The sequence below is a fragment of the Lissotriton vulgaris genome, chromosome 3_1 (assembly GCF_964263255.1).
Source record: "Lissotriton vulgaris chromosome 3_1, aLisVul1.2, whole genome shotgun sequence".
Classification (NCBI taxonomy): Eukaryota; Metazoa; Chordata; class Amphibia; order Caudata; family Salamandridae; genus Lissotriton; species Lissotriton vulgaris.
In genome coordinates, this window is record NC_141689.1 from 1,700,046,539 (window position 1) to 1,700,063,227 (window position 16,689).

Consider the following 16,689-nt stretch of genomic DNA (forward strand, 5'->3'; position numbering starts at 1 on the left):
ATGACATGGTCAGTGACATCACTGATGACATCACTGATGACATCTCAAATGACATCACTGATGACATCACTGATGACAAAATCCAGTGACTGTATGTTTCTGTAAAGTTAAAATATGTCTTACATATTGAAGAATGAGTGGATGTATAAGTGTCTGGATGAAGGATTTAGTAGGTGCATGACTGACTGTATGAGTGAGTGATTAAATGTGTCTCACTGAGTGCATGGGTTAGTGACTAAACTGTCTTAATTTGTGCATCATTATGTCTGTTGTTCTGTAAACTGCTGCATGTGTTAATCAGTAGCTATATGAGTAAGTATATGGGTTATCGATTGGTTGTCCAAGTATTTGTATGGGAGACTGAGTATGTGTGTGGGTGGCTGGGAGGGGTATTACTCTGTGCATAGATGTGTGAGCACTTGTAGTATGAGTTCAAAAGTGCATGTGTAAACAGCTGTATGGGCAGTTGACTGTGTGCATGAGTGTATTGGTGAGTGAATGGATATCTCAGTGCTACATGTCAAAGTAAGTACATATGTAAAACACAGTACATGTGAGAGTTGACCTATATAAATAACTGTGCATAAGAGCCAGTGAATGTGTGAGTGGCTGTATGGATCATTGTGAACTTCAATCAAGGATTGTATAAAAGAGTAAATATGTGTTAGTATATGTTTGAATACGTAAGGTGTGTATATAACTGTATAGTTGAGGAAATGGAGGTGTGATTGATTCTTTGCATGACTGACTAGGTGTGTGAGTAACTCCATGGATGAGTGACAGTCTGTGAGTGTCTGTTTACACTGAGTGTATGTAAGGTTATATTAGAGTCTGAAGAGGTTCAACGTATTATCACATGAATGATATCATCAGTGATGTAATCAGTAATGTCAAATGAGATGTCATCAGTGATGTCATCAGTGATGTCATTTGAGATGTCATCAGTGATGTCATCAGTGATGTCACTGACCATGTCATGAATGATGTAATATGTGACATCATTAGCAGTGGATTGCGGGTGCGCGATATATAGTTAGTGGAACTAACTATATATGCGAATTTCAATGGTTTTGTGCGAGTAAAATAAGGTTTTGTAAATGCTAATCCCTAACTATATATGGTCTATAACCTATGGTTTTTTCAGTGAATTTTTAAGGTTTTGTAAATGCTAATTCCTAACTATATATGGTCTATAACCTATGGTTTTTTCAGTGAATTTTTAAGGTTTTGTAAATGCTAATTCCTAACTATATATGGTCTATAACCTATGGTTTTTTCAGTGAATTTCAATGGTTTTTTAATAGTAAATATCAAAAGCTGTAAAATGTATTCTTATTTTAATGCAAAAATATATTTTATATGTTTAAATAAAAAAATTATATGCATCTGCCAAACCCTGACCTCTTAATAGTGCACTGTGGTGGAAATGATTTGAGCACTATGACTGGGGTTGGTCTTGAAATGCTTTTAAAGAACACCTTTCTTCATTTGATGACACTTTTTCCCCAAACTGCCTTGGTATATTCCAATATATGTCAAAGACAGAAATGTAAGTGGTCCAACCAATTTTTTCCACAATTTGAGAAAGCACGGAAACATGTGAATAAATCTGTTTCTGCTTACATGAGAGACTATGGAATGGGTTTAATATACAACAATAACTTGCGTTACAACATTCAAGACATCTACAGAAGAGATGGTGTGCACTTCTCCGATGAAAGGAATAGAATATTCGTCCTTTATTTAAAAGTGTGCATTGGAACCTACTTGTAGGTACCTAAATTAGCCACAGTACCCAATAGCTCTTTTCAGAGCTACCCTACCTCTGATTGTTGCTGCTTCATCACGTAGTGTTACAGCCAATCGCGTTTCGAGAGTAACTGGCTCTCTTCATCAGTGGCATGAAGTCGGGTAGACTGAAAGCGCTGTTTAAAAGCGCACCAAAGTTGAAACACCTGCCGAGGTGGGCGGGGCTCGCCGCCCGGCATTCTGGTTGTTGTGGTGTGGAAAGTCCCCCTCGAGTGAGTGCGCCCTTCAGAGTCCCGAATGTGAAACAAATAAAATCCCAAGTGGGTTTGATGTCAGCACCAGCAAGGTGCCTGCCCTGCTTCTTTACTGTCACTGTGATAGGGCAGTCTCCACCCTGCAGAAGCGGCTGCCCGCTCTCTCTTCTCACCCAAACTCCGTGGTCGGTGCTTGGCAAGGTCCGCACCAGGCGATGGACTGCTCTTCACGACCGGGACCGGCCGTTAAATATCCAAAACTAGCAGGAGCACCCACATTTGAAGGCGGCCTCAGAGAGCATAGAAATAATCACATTGAGGCGTGGCAGCATGCTGGCAGACGACTTGTTGCTGCTTCATCACGTAGTGAGCCCCGCCCACCTCGGCAGGTGTTTCAACTTTGGTGCGCATTTGAACAGCGCTTTCAGTCTACCCGACTTCATGCCACTGATGAAGAGAGCCAGTGACTCTCGAAACGCGTTTGGCTGTAACACTACGTGATGAAGCAGCAACAAGTCGTCTGCCAGCATGCTGCCACGCCTCAATGTGATTATTTCTATGCTCTCTGAGGCCGCCTTCAAATGTGGGTGCTCCTGCTAGTTTTGGATATTTAACGGCCGGTCCCGGTCGTGAAGAGCGGTCCATCGCCTGGTGCGGACCTTGCCAAGCACCGACCACGGAGTTTGGAAAGGGGCGACCATTCGGTCCCCCCGAACGTATGGCAGAGTACCACGATCCCCCCCGGGAAGCCATCTTGGGCGGGAGGCGAGTCTCGGCTGGTATGCCCGAAGCGGCGTAGCCGGGGCGCGCCTTTTCCCGCCCTAGAGTGGGTTGGCCTAGACACGGACGCGGCTGGCCACGCCCTTGGGCAGGCAGGGGCGGGTTTACGCCCGCCCTGAAGACGGATAAAAGGAGAAGCAAGACCAGAAGGCATCCTCTTGTTCCTGTGCTCTGAAGCTGCACCTCCTCGCTGCACGTGAGCTCGAGACGGAACGAAGAGCCATTTTTGAGCGTTGTAATCGTTCTTGTTTGTTTTTCAGATACTCTGTCGGAGAATGCCGAAGAAGGCGGGAAAGCGAATGACTACCGACCAGATGCTACGTGTTCTCATGAAAGAGGTGACCGACCTAAAGAGGCGAATGGATAAAGACGAGGAAGGGGGGCCGAAACGTCCTTTGGCGGGAGCAGCCCCGGGAGGAAAAGGCAAGAGGCCCAGGAGGGGAGCAGCTGGGGGAGACATCCCGGGTCCCAGTACCCCGCTCGAAGCACCCACTCCCGTGCCGGAGGAAGGGAACCTGATTCCCGTAGTGGTCACTCCCGTGTCCGGGGAAGATATGCCGCCCGAACTGGCAGCACAATTAGCAGCGTGGTTGGGTAAAGGTAGCGAGGGCGCCACGGCTGTCGACGCGCAGGTGTTGATGAAGCAACTGCGTGAAACACGGGAAGCAGCGAAGGTATCCACGCCGGCTGCAGAGAAGTCACAGGGGACTGGTTCAGTCGCAGAGACAGCGTCCGGTTCAGGTAAGCGGCCATTGCCGATTGCGAGGGATGAGTCAGCACCCTCTCGAAGGGAAAAGTTGGGTCAGCATGTCCCTTTAGCTATTAAAGAAAAGATATGGGCAGGGGAGTATGTAAACATCTTCTCGTTGCTTACTGATCATTATGAGATGGAGCATGTTAAGGGCCAGAAGGACCTTATGCATCCGAGTGTTTGGCGCGCAAAGATGGCCGCCTTTAAGGTAAATGAAAACATTGGCAATTGGGGCAAAGCGTGGGGGATTTTTACATCGATCTTAGGGGAACGAAGGCCTGAATTGCTACCCGAATTGCCGATTTATCAGTCACGGATCATGGGGTACTCTGTATCACACGAGGGTAATCATTGGTTCTGCTATGATAGTCTGTTCAGAAAGCCAAAAGAACATGATAAAAACTTAACTTGGGATTGTTATGATTCTGTGTCCTGGTCCAAAATGGAGGATACTGGTATGTTGAAATTGCCATTGGTAGGGAGTAACGTGGGCGAATCCTCCCGCCAGTATGCGGGGACGCCCTTTCGATCAGGTACGGGTACCGACAATCACTCGAGGCCTACCGGCAATACAGGTAAAAGGGGGGTTTGTTGGAACTTTAACAGAGGTAAATGTACTAGGCCCCAGGGGTCGTGCAAATTTAGACACGAATGTAGTGGGTGTGGGCAACCATCCCATCCTGAGTCCACGTGCAGAGCCAAAACGGGTGATAACGGGGGTAGAGGAGGCGCCAAACAGGTCTAACATAGTCCAAGGGGCGCCTTTACCTACCCCGATTGATACCTTGGCAATGATTCCCTGGCTCAGCGAATACCCGGATCGTGCTTCCGCTGGGGTGTTGCGGAACGGGTTTTCATATGGTTTCCGCATCCCAGTGGGGGACTTTCAAGGTGTAGAGAAATGTAAAAATCAGATATCGGTCTTGCAGCATACGACCGTGGTACAGGAAAAGATCCGGAAGGAAGTTACTCGAGGTCGAGTCGCCGGTCCGTTTAGTGTACCCCCGGTTGCTAACTTTGTTTGTTCTCCTTTAGGGGTGGTCCCCAAGAAGGACCCGGGGGAATTTCGGCTGATACATAATTTATCAGCCCCACGTGGTCTTTCCGTAAACGAAGCGATAGACCCGGAAGTGTGTTCGGTGCGGTACGCATCCTTCGATGAGGCCGTAGCCATTTTGAATCGCCTGGGGCCCGGTGCGCTGATGGCAAAATCTGATATCGAGTCAGCGTTCCGGTTGCTCCCGGTACATCCAGACAATCAGCGTCTCCTAGGTTTCATGTTTCAGGGTCATTATTACATGGATAGATGTATGCCGATGGGGTGCTCTATATCTTGTGCCTATTTCGAGAAATTCAGTAGTTTCCTACAATGGGTCTTCACAAAGAAGACGGCTTTCCAACATGTAATGCATTATCTCGATGATTTTTTGTTCCTGGGGGCAGCCGGGGATCCGGAATGTGGGCAGGCTTTGGCTGCATTTTGTGTCTTAATGAATCAGTTTGGCGTGCCATTGGCACCAGGTAAGACTGTTGGTCCTTCGACTTGCCTCGAGTTTCTGGGGATCGAGTTAGACTCCGGAGAAGGTTGTTTCCGTTTACCAGGTGACAAAGTGTTAAGGTTCAGGACATCCCTGCAAATGTGTATAAGTGAATCTAAGGTTAAGCTGCGTCAATTACAGCAGTTAGTGGGTCAGTTGAATTTTGCCCTAAGAGTTATACCAATGGCCCGCCCCTTTTCCCGCTCGATCGCTCAAGCCATGGTCGGCCTGAAGGAGGGCCATCATCGCACAAGGCTCTCGGCTGAGGTCCGCCAGGACATGCGCATTTGGTTGGCATTTCTGGCGGATTTCAATGGTCGAGTCGTCTGGAACAAACCGGCCGTGTCCTCTGAGGAGCTGGGGCTGTGGACAGATTCGGCAGGGAGCATAGGTTTTGGTGCCATTTTCGGCACTCGATGGTCTGCACAAAAGTGGCCGGCATGGTGGCATGACAGTGGACTGACAAGTAACATTGCTTTCCTGGAACTTTTTCCCATTTTGGTGGCCCTGAGAACGTGGCCGGAAGGGTTCAGAGATCACTCTGTGGTATTCTGGTCTGACAATATGACCGTGGTTGAGTGTATCAATAGCCAGGCAGCACGATGCAAATGGATTTTGAGGCTGCTCAAGGAAATCGTATTACTGTGTATGCAATTGAATGTGCTATTCAAGGCAAGACATGTCCCTGGGGTAATGAACCAGGCGGCTGATGCCCTTTCTCGTTTTCGTATGCAGGCTTTCTGGGGTTTTCTTCCCACAGCGGACCCGGAGCCGGCACCCTTTCCCGAAGCTCTCTGGTCTCTCGGTGCCCCGAACTTCGTAACCTCGTGGGAGAGAGTTTAGCGCCCAGGACAAGGAAGGCATATGAAGGGGCGTTCCGGTCCTATTTTGCCTTCTTGGGGACTGCTAGAGAGGAGCTTTGGGGCCAGGAGGAATGGGTAGTGAACTTTCTGATGTCTTTACATCTGGCAGGGAAATCGGTGGCCACGGCCCAGAGGCATCGGGCTGCCATTTCCTTTGTTGCTAGGGCTCATGGGATCCAGGACCCGACAGCGTCTTTCGTTGTACAAAAAGCGCTACGTGGGTGGCAACGCCTTGAGGGTCGCAAAGTAGATGAGAGGCGCCCGATAGGTTTGGATAGGTTGGCCCAGTTATTATCCAGCCTCCCTGCAACTTGTTCATCTCAGTTTGAGACATTGTTATTCCGAGCCGCTTTTACGCTGGCATTTCATGGGGCTATGCGGGTAAGCGAATTAGTGGCAAAGAACAAGCAGGATGTGATGGGAGGGCTGTGCGCAGAGCACGTACAGATCAGAGGGGAGACAATGACTGTCTCGTTTGTGAGGTCCAAGACCGATCAGAGTGGGATGGGTGACTGCATAATCATACGCAGGATTCCCGGGTCCTCCATGTGCCCGGTGAAGTGTTTAGAGGATTATTTAACACGAAGGGTGGCATCATGGGGGGGGACCTTGTTGAGACACGCTGACGCCACCCCACTGACAAGGTTTCAGTTTCAGCAGGTGCTTGCGATGTCGATTACAGCTGCGGGCTTGAACCCGGGCGAGTTTGGGACCCATTCCTTTCGGATAGGGGCTGCTACAGAGGCTACAGCCAGGGGTCTGAATGTGGAACAAGTTAAACGGGTGGGGCGTTGGTCCTCCAATTGTTATAAGAGGTATGTGCGTTTGCACATGTTGTGAAGCTGTAATGATGTACTCACGCTTCTTGTTTGTTTGGTTTTCAGTTACGCAAGCCTACGAGGCGGGGCGGACTATGCAGTCGACCCAACACCGGGCCAGCGGTCAGACATCACCGGCTGTGAAAAGGGAGGTGTGGGTCGTGGGCCACTCATACGTGAGGCGTGCCGCGGACGTATTCAAGACAGGTGACATGATTCACGTGGCTGGGGAATACGGGTACAGTGTGTCCTTCTACGGAAGGGGCGGTCTCTGTATTGACCAGTTTCAATCGTTTTTCGAGGGTTTGCTAGGGCGGACGAGGTCACCGCCGTCTGTAGTCATAGTACATCTTGGGGGCAATGATTTGGTCACCACTGGTAGACGACTCCTCCTTGAGGCGATGCTTTCCACTGTAAGTTGGTTAGCAAGGAGAGTTCCAGGGTGCACGATTGCGTGGTCCCATATGATCCCACGAAAAGTGTGGCGGGGGGCTTTTTCTGTTTCAGCTTTGAATCATTCTGTAAGGAAAATTAATAACAAAGTGAGTAGGTTGTTCCGTTCCAATACACTGCATTCTATTTCGCATGGTTGTATTAATGTGGACAGTATGTATTTGAGGGATGGTGTTCATTTGTCTCGGGTGGGGAATGAGTTACTCATAGGAGACTTCATAGCTTGGCTAAAGACGTTAAAACATGACCTTTAGGTAGAAGTGTTGTGGGGGGTCCGGATAGCCGGTCAACTATCCGGTCCTGTGGCGGTAAGGTCATGATCGGTGAGCACTAATTGGAAGATCCCTATGAGTGGGCGTCACCCATCACGGATGGGAGCGCGCGGGGGAGGTGGCCATTGGCCCCTCAACGGGGAGGCGGTCCCTTCTAAGGATGGGTCGCCGAAAGGAAAGGAAAGGCGGTCAAGACCCCTTCCTGGGTAGGAGGGGTTACAGCCCCCTCCTGGGGAATTTCCCGGGGCCAGGACGTCTGCGACGGCAGATGTGGTAAGTTGTGTGGGGTTTGGGGGGGGGTCTACGCTACCTTCTAGATACCTCACACGAGTCCTCGTACGACCTTTAAGTGGCGTCGAGTTTTATTGGGGCCCCCGTCAAGTCAAGGGAAATTGGTAAGTTGCACTTGAGGTACGCCTCTGTGCCGCCCCTCACAAGTGAGGGGGATATTTCGGGGTTAGGGATCTTGACACCGGTTACGACCTTGCCGTTGGCCCTTAAACGTTAGGATGTACAATTTCAAAATTTCAAGTAAATGTTTTGTAGGATGTTAGTTCGGCTAGGAGGACCTTTGTATTAGAGAATATGTTAAGGTTAGCCAAACATCGCAATGTGGTTATGAAATTGTACATAATATGAAACTGTTAATTTTGTTTTAATTTTGTTTCATATTTTAATAAATACGGCCGGGAGGGTCACTCCCTCCCGTCTTCCAAAGACTTCAGAATTGTTTCCGGTTTCCCATCCTTGGGGATTTGTGTTGAGAGGGGGTGGCGGGTATCTCAGCCATATGGAAAGGGGCGACCATTCGGTCCCCCCGAACGTATGGCAGAGTACCACGATCCCCCCCGGGAAGCCATCTTGGGCGGGAGGCGAGTCTCGGCTGGTATGCCCGAAGCGGCGTAGCCGGGGCGCGCCTTTTCCCACCCTAGAGTGGGTTGGCCTAGACACGGACGCGGCTGGCCACGCCCTTGGGCAGGCAGGGGCGGGTTTACGCCCGCCCTGAAGACGGATAAAAGGAGAAGCAAGACCAGAAGGCATCCTCTTGTTCCTGTGCTCTGAAGCTGCACCTCCTCGCTGCACGTGAGCTCGAGACGGAACGAAGAGCCATTTTTGACCCACCCACCAGCCCCTGAAGACAGCGAGTGGTTTGAATAAAGTTTGATGTTTAATTCTGATGTTTTCGTTTGCAGGTTGTTGTATTATCGTGATGACTTTGAGTATGCAATAAAGAATGGTCGATTTGTGTTAGGTTTCGCAAATAAAGTAATTCTGCTTTAGTGTTCATGAGTAAGCATGCATTTAATAAAGTTGTTGTTGCTACTGTCTTTTAGAATTAGTCATTTGTAATTTTAGTTAGCATTGTCGTATTTATTTTGGTCGGGCGGTAAGGTCATGATCGGTGAGCTCTAATTGGAAGATCCCTATGAGTGGGCGTCACCCATTACGGATGGGAGCGCGCGGGGGAGGTGGCCATTGGCCCCTCAACGGGGAGGCGGTCCCTTCTAAGGATGGGTCGCCGAAAGGAAAGGAAAGGCGGTCAAGACCCCTTCCTGGGTAGGAGGGGTTACAGCCCCCTCCTGGGGAATTTCCCGGGGCCAGGACGTCTGCGACGGCAGATGTGGTAAGTTGTGTGGGGTTTGGGGGGGGTCTACGCTACCTTCTAGATACCTCACACGAGTCCTCGTACGACCTTTAAGTGGCGTCGAGTTTTATTGGGGCCCCCGTCAAGTCAAGGGAAATTGGTAAGTTGCACTTGAGGTACGCCTCTGTGCCGCCCCTCACAAGTGAGGGGGATATTTCGGGGTTAGGGATCTTGACACCGGTTACGACCTTGCCGTTGGCCCTTAAACGTTAGGATGTACAATTTCAAAATTTCAAGTAAATGTTTTGTAGGATGTTAGTTCGGCTAGGAGGACCTTTGTATTAGAGAATATGTTAAGGTTAGCCAAACATCGCAATGTGGTTATGAAATTGTACATAATATGAAACTGTTAATTTTGTTTTAATTTTGTTTCATATTTTAATAAATACGGCCGGGAGGGTCACTCCCTCCCGTCTTCCAAAGACTTCAGAATTGTTTCCGGTTTCCCATCCTTGGGGATTTGTGTTGAGAGGGGGTGGCGGGTATCTCAGCCATATGGGTGAGAGGAGAGAGCGGGCAGCCGCTTCTGCAGGGTGGAGGCTGCCCTATCACAGTGACAATAAAGAAGCAGGGCAGGCACCTTGCTGGTGCTGACATCAAACCCACTGGGGATTTTATTTGTTTCACATTCGGGACTCTGAAGGGCGCACTCACTCGAGGGGGACTTTGCACACCACAACAACCAGAATGCCGGGCGGCGAGCCCCGCCCACCTCGGCAGGTGTTTCAACTTTGGTGCGCATTTGAACAGCGCTTTCAGTCTACCCGACTTCATGCCACTGATGAAGAGAGCCAGTGACTCTCGAACCGCGTTTGGCTGTAACACTACGTGATGAAGCAGCAACAAGTCGTCTGCCAGCATGCTGCCACGCCTCAATGTGATTATTTCTATGCTCTCTGAGGCCGCCTTCAAATGTGGGTGCTCCTGCTAGTTTTGGATATTTAACGGCCGGTCCGGGTCGTGAAGAGCGGTCCATCGCCTGGTGCGGACCTTGCCAAGCACCGACCACGGAGTTTGGGTGAGAGGAGAGAGCGGGCAGCCGCCTCTGCAGGGTGGAGACTGCCCTATCACAGTGACAGTAAAGAAGCAGGGCAGGCACCTTGCCGGTGCTGACATCAAACCCACTGGGGATTTTATTTGTTTCACATTCGGGACTCTGAAGGGCGCACTCACTCGAGGTGGACTTTGCACACCACAACAACCAGAATGCCGGGCGGCGAGCCCCGCCCACCTCGGCAGGTGTTTCAACTTTGGTGCGCATTTGAACAGCGCTTTCAGTCTACCCGACTTCATGCCACTGATGAAGAGAGCCAGTGACTCTCGAAACGCGTTTGGCTGTAACACTACGTGATGAAGCAGCAACAAGTCGTCTGCCATCATGCTGCCACGCCTCAATGTGATTATTTCTATGCTCTCTGAGGCCGCCTTCAAATGTGGGTGCTCCTGCTAGTTTTGGATATTTAACGGCCGGTCCCGGTCGTGAAGAGCGGTCCATTGCCTGGTGCGGACCTTGCCAAGCACCGACCACGGAATTTGGGTGAGAGGAGAGAGCGGGCAGCCGCTTCTGCAGGGTGGAGACTGCCCTATCACAGTGACAGTAAAGAAGCAGGGCAGGCACCTTGCTGGTGCTGACATCAAACCCACTGGGTATTTTATTTGTTTCACATTTGGGACTCTGAAGGGCGCACTCACTCCAGGGGGACTTTGCACACCACAAGAACCAGAATGCCGGGCGGCGAGCCCCGCCCACCTTGGCAGGTGTTTCAACTTTGGTGCGCATTTGAACAGCGCTTTCAGTCTACCCGACTTCATGCCACTGATGAAGAGAGCCAGTGACTCTCGAAACGCGTTTGGCTGTAACACTACGGGATGAAGCAGCGACAAGTCGTCTGCCAGCATGCTGCCACGCCTCAATGTGATTATTTCTATGCTCTCTGAGGCCGCCTTCAAATGCGGGTGCTCCTGCTAGTTTTGGATATATATATATATATATATATATATATATATATATATATATATATATATATATATATATATATATATTACCTACTGGCTATCGCCAGTAGGTATATATAGTTAGAATTTTTTCCCTATGGGACTTTTGAAAATTCTATGTCTAATAACTTTGGCGTTTGTGGACGGAATCGGCTGAAATTTTCAGGAAAATGGCACATTTTGTTTCTGAGCAGCCCCTGAAAATTTGGTGGGGTTTCGTCAAGGGGGGGCTGAGAAAAAAGGGGGGTCCCAAAACGCGTTTTTCCCATTCATTTTTCCATAGGGCGGTTGGACTCACTTTTAGCTCGAACGGCTGAATGGATTTGCACGAAACTTGGCAAAATTGTAGGGACTGTTAGCCCGATGTGCCTTTGCTAGGTCTCAATATATGTGCTCCAGTAGTTTTTGAGAAATTAACGTTCAAACCAAGATATATATCTGTAACAGCGCTCTGGGCAGCGATCCGGTCCGCTTACTTTTCGCTTATCGGAACTTTGCGCGCAGAAAGCTGATTGGCTCTCCGGTGTCTGTCAACATTCTAAACAGTCCGGAGCGGACGCCATCTTGTCTCTCGGTAGGATCGAGAGAGAAGAAGAGGTGGAAAACGAAGGGGGAATTTAATGAAAGGGGGCAAGGTATCCCCCTCTTGACCCCCTAGGAATGTTGTTGGGGTTATTAAAGGGTCCCGTGGGGAAAATAAAAAAAAAATGATTTTTCACGGTAGAAGCGCGGCCGCGAACTGGTAGCGAAACGGGAATTCGCCATTTTGTGCTTCGTAAATTAAATTACTAGTTATAAGTGGGTGCGGGAGACGTATCCTAATCCCCTATGTTTCCTGAGGGTGGGTGAGGAGGCTGATATATGTTGATACATCTCTTCCAGCGGCTGTGCGTGAGCTTTTTTTTTTTTTTTGCTGCGTGACAGTCCGGAGCGGCCGCCATCTTGTCTCTCGGTAGGATCGAGAGAGAAGAAAAGGTGAAAAACTAAGGGGGAATTTAATGAAAGGGGGCAAGGTATCCCCCTCTTGACCCCCTAGGAATGTTGTTGGGGTTATTAAAGGGTCCCGTGGGGAAAATAAAAAAAAAATGATTTTTCACGGTAGAAGCGCTTCACGGGCCGCGAACTGGGCCGCAAACTGGTAGCGAAACGGGAATTCGCCATTTTGTGCTTCGTTAATTAAAGTACTAGGTATAAGGGGGTGCGGGAGACATATCCTAATCCCCTATGTTTCCTGAGGGTGGCTGAGGAGGCTGATATATGTTGATATATCTCTTCCAGCGGCTGCGCCATCTTGCCTTTTTTCGAATGCCACAATTTTGTCGTGCACGGCAGCCATTTTAGATGCCAGGCTGGTCCCAGGCTATCACCTACCCCTGCGGATGTAGTTTATGGCCCCAGCTGTAGAGAATTCAGACATGCCAATCCTCCTGATTCAGGCGTGTGAGTACTGATTTCAGTGCTAGTCTCCCGCCTCCCGATTTCTGCAAGCAAAAACCCGGGGGCATATTACGAACAACTAGCGATAATTTTTGTCTATAACTTGTTTAGAGACAAAAATTATCGCCGCACATCGGCGATTTTTATCGCAGATAAACCTTGCTATTATCGCAGAAAAGTCAGCGATATTCATGTATTATCGACCTAATGCTCTTAGCCATGTTATCCACCTCCCATTGGATAACATGGCTAAGAACTGCTCAGGGCAGGTGTTAGATTTTGGAGATATTCGCGCTTAGCGCGAATATCTCCAAAAGTTGGTAATAGAAGGTAGCGATGTTAGGGACTGTTTCCAGTCGCTAACATCTTGGCACGCCACTTTGCATGTCATTAGTGATAAGTATCACTGACATGCAAAGCCGGGCCCAAGATGGTCGCTATCTCCTTTTAGGTGTCACTAACTGGTGTTAGCGACAGCTTGATAATAGGGAAATAATTTTATCTCCGCTTTCATGGTTTTTAAAGCCAAAAAAGCGGAGATAAACCCCCTTGATAATATGCCCCACGATTCCTTGGGGGTTTCAGCTGACAGGGCTTGGTATTGTGTTACATGGTAATTTTTCCATGAAACGTCAGAGGGTCGATGTAGGGGTTCTAGAAGAGGTGATAAACCATTTAAGCCTCATGAACAAGCGCATGGTCTTTTAAAGATTTGTGAAGTACTCGGGGCGGCGGTGTGTGTGTGCCCTCTTTCAGGAGCGGGCGGGGGGGCACTGCCAGCAACTTGCCAGGTCAGGTAGTGTTCAACACGTGCATCACCCTTTCTCTGCCTGCTATTGCGCTCCATGCTTCGGAAAGGTAAGAAAAAGAACGTGCATTTGAGTTTGAAATGTCCGATCCTGCAGCAGCACACTTCCAAAGCCCACACATGACAATAACCCGATTCAAGGCCCCATTCACCCGTTTTTCAAAAAATAGATAACACTCCAACAAATTAAGGTTATAAAACTTTATTAACTTTTAACGATAATGAACAGAACAAAAACTAAAAACATTTAAACATTTATTAACACAAAAAGCAACAATGGTTAGAAGCTGTCTTTTGTGCGAATAGTCCCAAGGCAGCACAACGTGCAGAGTTCTGGACGGCACCCAGGTGATGTCGCCTGGGTGCCGCACTGGTTTAGGGATCCTACAATGCTGCTCCGAAAATTGGCGTGGGGCGTCCCGGGTGGGGCGGGGGGAGGCCTCGTCAGTAGCGGTCTGTTGTGCGAATAGTCCCAAGGCAGCACAACGTGCAGAGTTCTGGACGGCACCCAGGTGATGTCGCCTGGGTGCCGCACTGGTTTAGGGATCCTACAATGCAGCACAGAAAAACAGCGTGGGGCGTCCCGGGTGGTGCGGGGGGAGGCCTCGTCAGTAGCGGTCTGTGTCCAGTGTCACATGGCTGACACAACATGTACGACAGGCACCCAGGTGATGTCCAGTAAACTGCCGCACTGGTTTTGGTATCCTACAATGCTGCTCCGAAAATTGGCGTGCGGCGGCCCGGGGGGGGGGGGGGAGGCGGCGTGAACGGGCCTCCCCAGGTGGCGGCCATCTAGCTGAGTTGCGCTCGCTCTTGCGGCCACAGCGTCTCGCTCACCATGTTGTGGAGTTGCTCCCACTCTTGCAGTGCAGCGATAGGCGGCTGCCACATGGCTGTCAAAATGGCGGACGGCTCTTCGGTTTTGGGCCTGGTCCACTGAAATGGCCCTGGGACACCTTGGAAGTCGGACGCTTGCCTGCTAGGGCTTGGGCTCCATTCTCGAAAAGCGTCCCCTCAGCCGTGAAGATTGTATAAAAGTCTTGGGGGCCCCCGACTCCCGCAGGCTTCCGGTGGGGAGCGGCTGACATGATTGCTCGCGGAATGACCACGACGGAGCCAAGAGATGGTGGTGCTCTCATGCTGACGCCAGCTTCAGTCTGAATGATCCAGAAACAAGGTGGGGCTTTCATCGTTTGGGAAAAAAAAATGTTCTAAACCAATGAAAAGTGTTATTTTTAGGTCATATGACCAAGCCTTCCATCTTTAGGAAACCAAAAGTAAAATGAACCAATGAAAAGTTTTATAAACAAGTCACATGACCTGTTATGCGACATAGGGCTACAAAAAGCGTAGAAAATCCGTTGGCACGTGAGGCGGCGTCAGTAGCGGACCGATGTGCGAATAGACCGAAGGCAGCACAACGCGCCGAGATCCGGATGGCACCGAGGTGGTGTCCAGCAAATTGCCGCACTGGTGTGGCCATCCTACAATGCTGCGCCGAAAGACGGCGTGTCCAGCTGAATTGCGGTCACTGTTGCGGTACAGTGACTCGAACGCGCCGAGATCCGGATGGCGCCGAGGTGGTGTCCAGCAAATTGCCGTACTGGTGTGGCCATCCTACAATGCTGCGCCGAAAGACGGCGTGTTCAGCTGAGTTCCGGTCACTCTTCCGGCACAGTGACTCGAACGCGCTGAGATCCGGATGGCACCGAGGTGGTGTCCAGCAAGTGGCTGCACTGGTGTGGCCATCCTACAATGCTGCGCCGGAAGTCGGCGTGGGGTGCCCCGTTGGCTTATGAGGTGATGTCAGTAGTGGACTGATGTGTGAATAGGTCGGAACCAGCACAAGGCGCCAAGATCCGAATGGCAAGTCCTGGATGTTGAGTGCCTCAGTTGAGATTTCTGAGCAGTGCTTGTAGAACTGTCTGAAGCTTATTTGCACCTGCTGCAGCTTCACTAGGTCCGGCGGAACTTGTTGCCTTTTCCTTTCTGCTTCTTTTCCTACAATGCGTTTCTTCTGAAGACACGACCAGGTCCCTGAATGTGTGCAGGGGGACGCTATTGAATGAATGAACGCGCCGAGATCTGGATGGCACCGAGGTGGTGTCCAGCAAATTGCCGCACTGGTGTGGCCATCCTACAATGCTGCGCCGAAAGTCGGCGTGGGGTGCCCCGTTGGTTTATGAGGTGATGTCAGTAGCGGACCGATGTGTGAATAGGTCGGAACCAGCACAAGGCGCCCTGCACTGTTGAGCCTTTTTCAATGTCTGTTTTTTGTTCTTTCCCCTCCATCAAAAACAAAACAAAAATACAAGGCGCCAAGATCCGAATGGCAAGTCCTGGATGTTGAGTGCCTCAGTTGAGAGTTCTGAGCAGTGCTTGTAAGACTGTCTGAAGCTTATTTGCACCTGCTGCAGCTTCACTAGGTCCGGCGGAACTTTTTTCCTTTTCCTTTCTGCTTCTTTTCCTACAATGCGTTTCATCTGAAGACACGACCAGGTCCCTGAATGTGTGCAGGGGGACGCTATTGATTGAATGAAAATGGCGGCTTGACACAAAGCTGACTCAAGCGTTACTGTTGGTGCTATACAGACAAAAATTGGTTTTCAGTTTGTACATTCTTCAGGTTTTTTTTTCCATCCAAGTCTGATTGAGAGTTTGTAGAAAAATGGCTTCAGATTTTCCACATACTACTCTTCAACATTCTTCCTAAATGTAACAATGTGAAACTCACTAGGAGAACGGCTGTTTCTGTTTCCTTTCAAAATGCTGCCACCAATATTTTCTGAATGGAAGACACCATCTTGTAACATAAAGGGCCGAAAGGGGTTCTGGTCTGGCCGATGGTTGGTGGAGACATTTTGACTATATCTTGGACCTGCCCGGCCTCGCCCAAAATGGCGCCGGTATAAATGGGACTCGTAACTCTTTGCCCGCAAATGTATATCTAGAAAATGTTATTGTAAGTGGCCCTGTCGTATTTTAATTACAAAATGTACGTCCACCGATTCCGCAACTGTTAGACACCTTTGTTCTTGTCACCTAATGGCCCGCTCGTTACGTTCTTCTACAGTGTAAATGTCTCCTCATCATATACGATTTGAGTTTGCTCCGTGGCCGGCCCACGTGGTTATAGGCCCGTATTTGTATACTGACATTTTCACAATAAAGGTTTTTAAAACAAAACACGGTAGTAGTATTTTCATTTGTAAAGTTTTTACTTTTAGTGACTGTTTTCGAATCAGTAAAAGGCAAGTGAAATAAAGCAGTCCAATTACATGACGGATAAAAGGTATAATATGTAGGAACGCAGTAAAGATAAATGG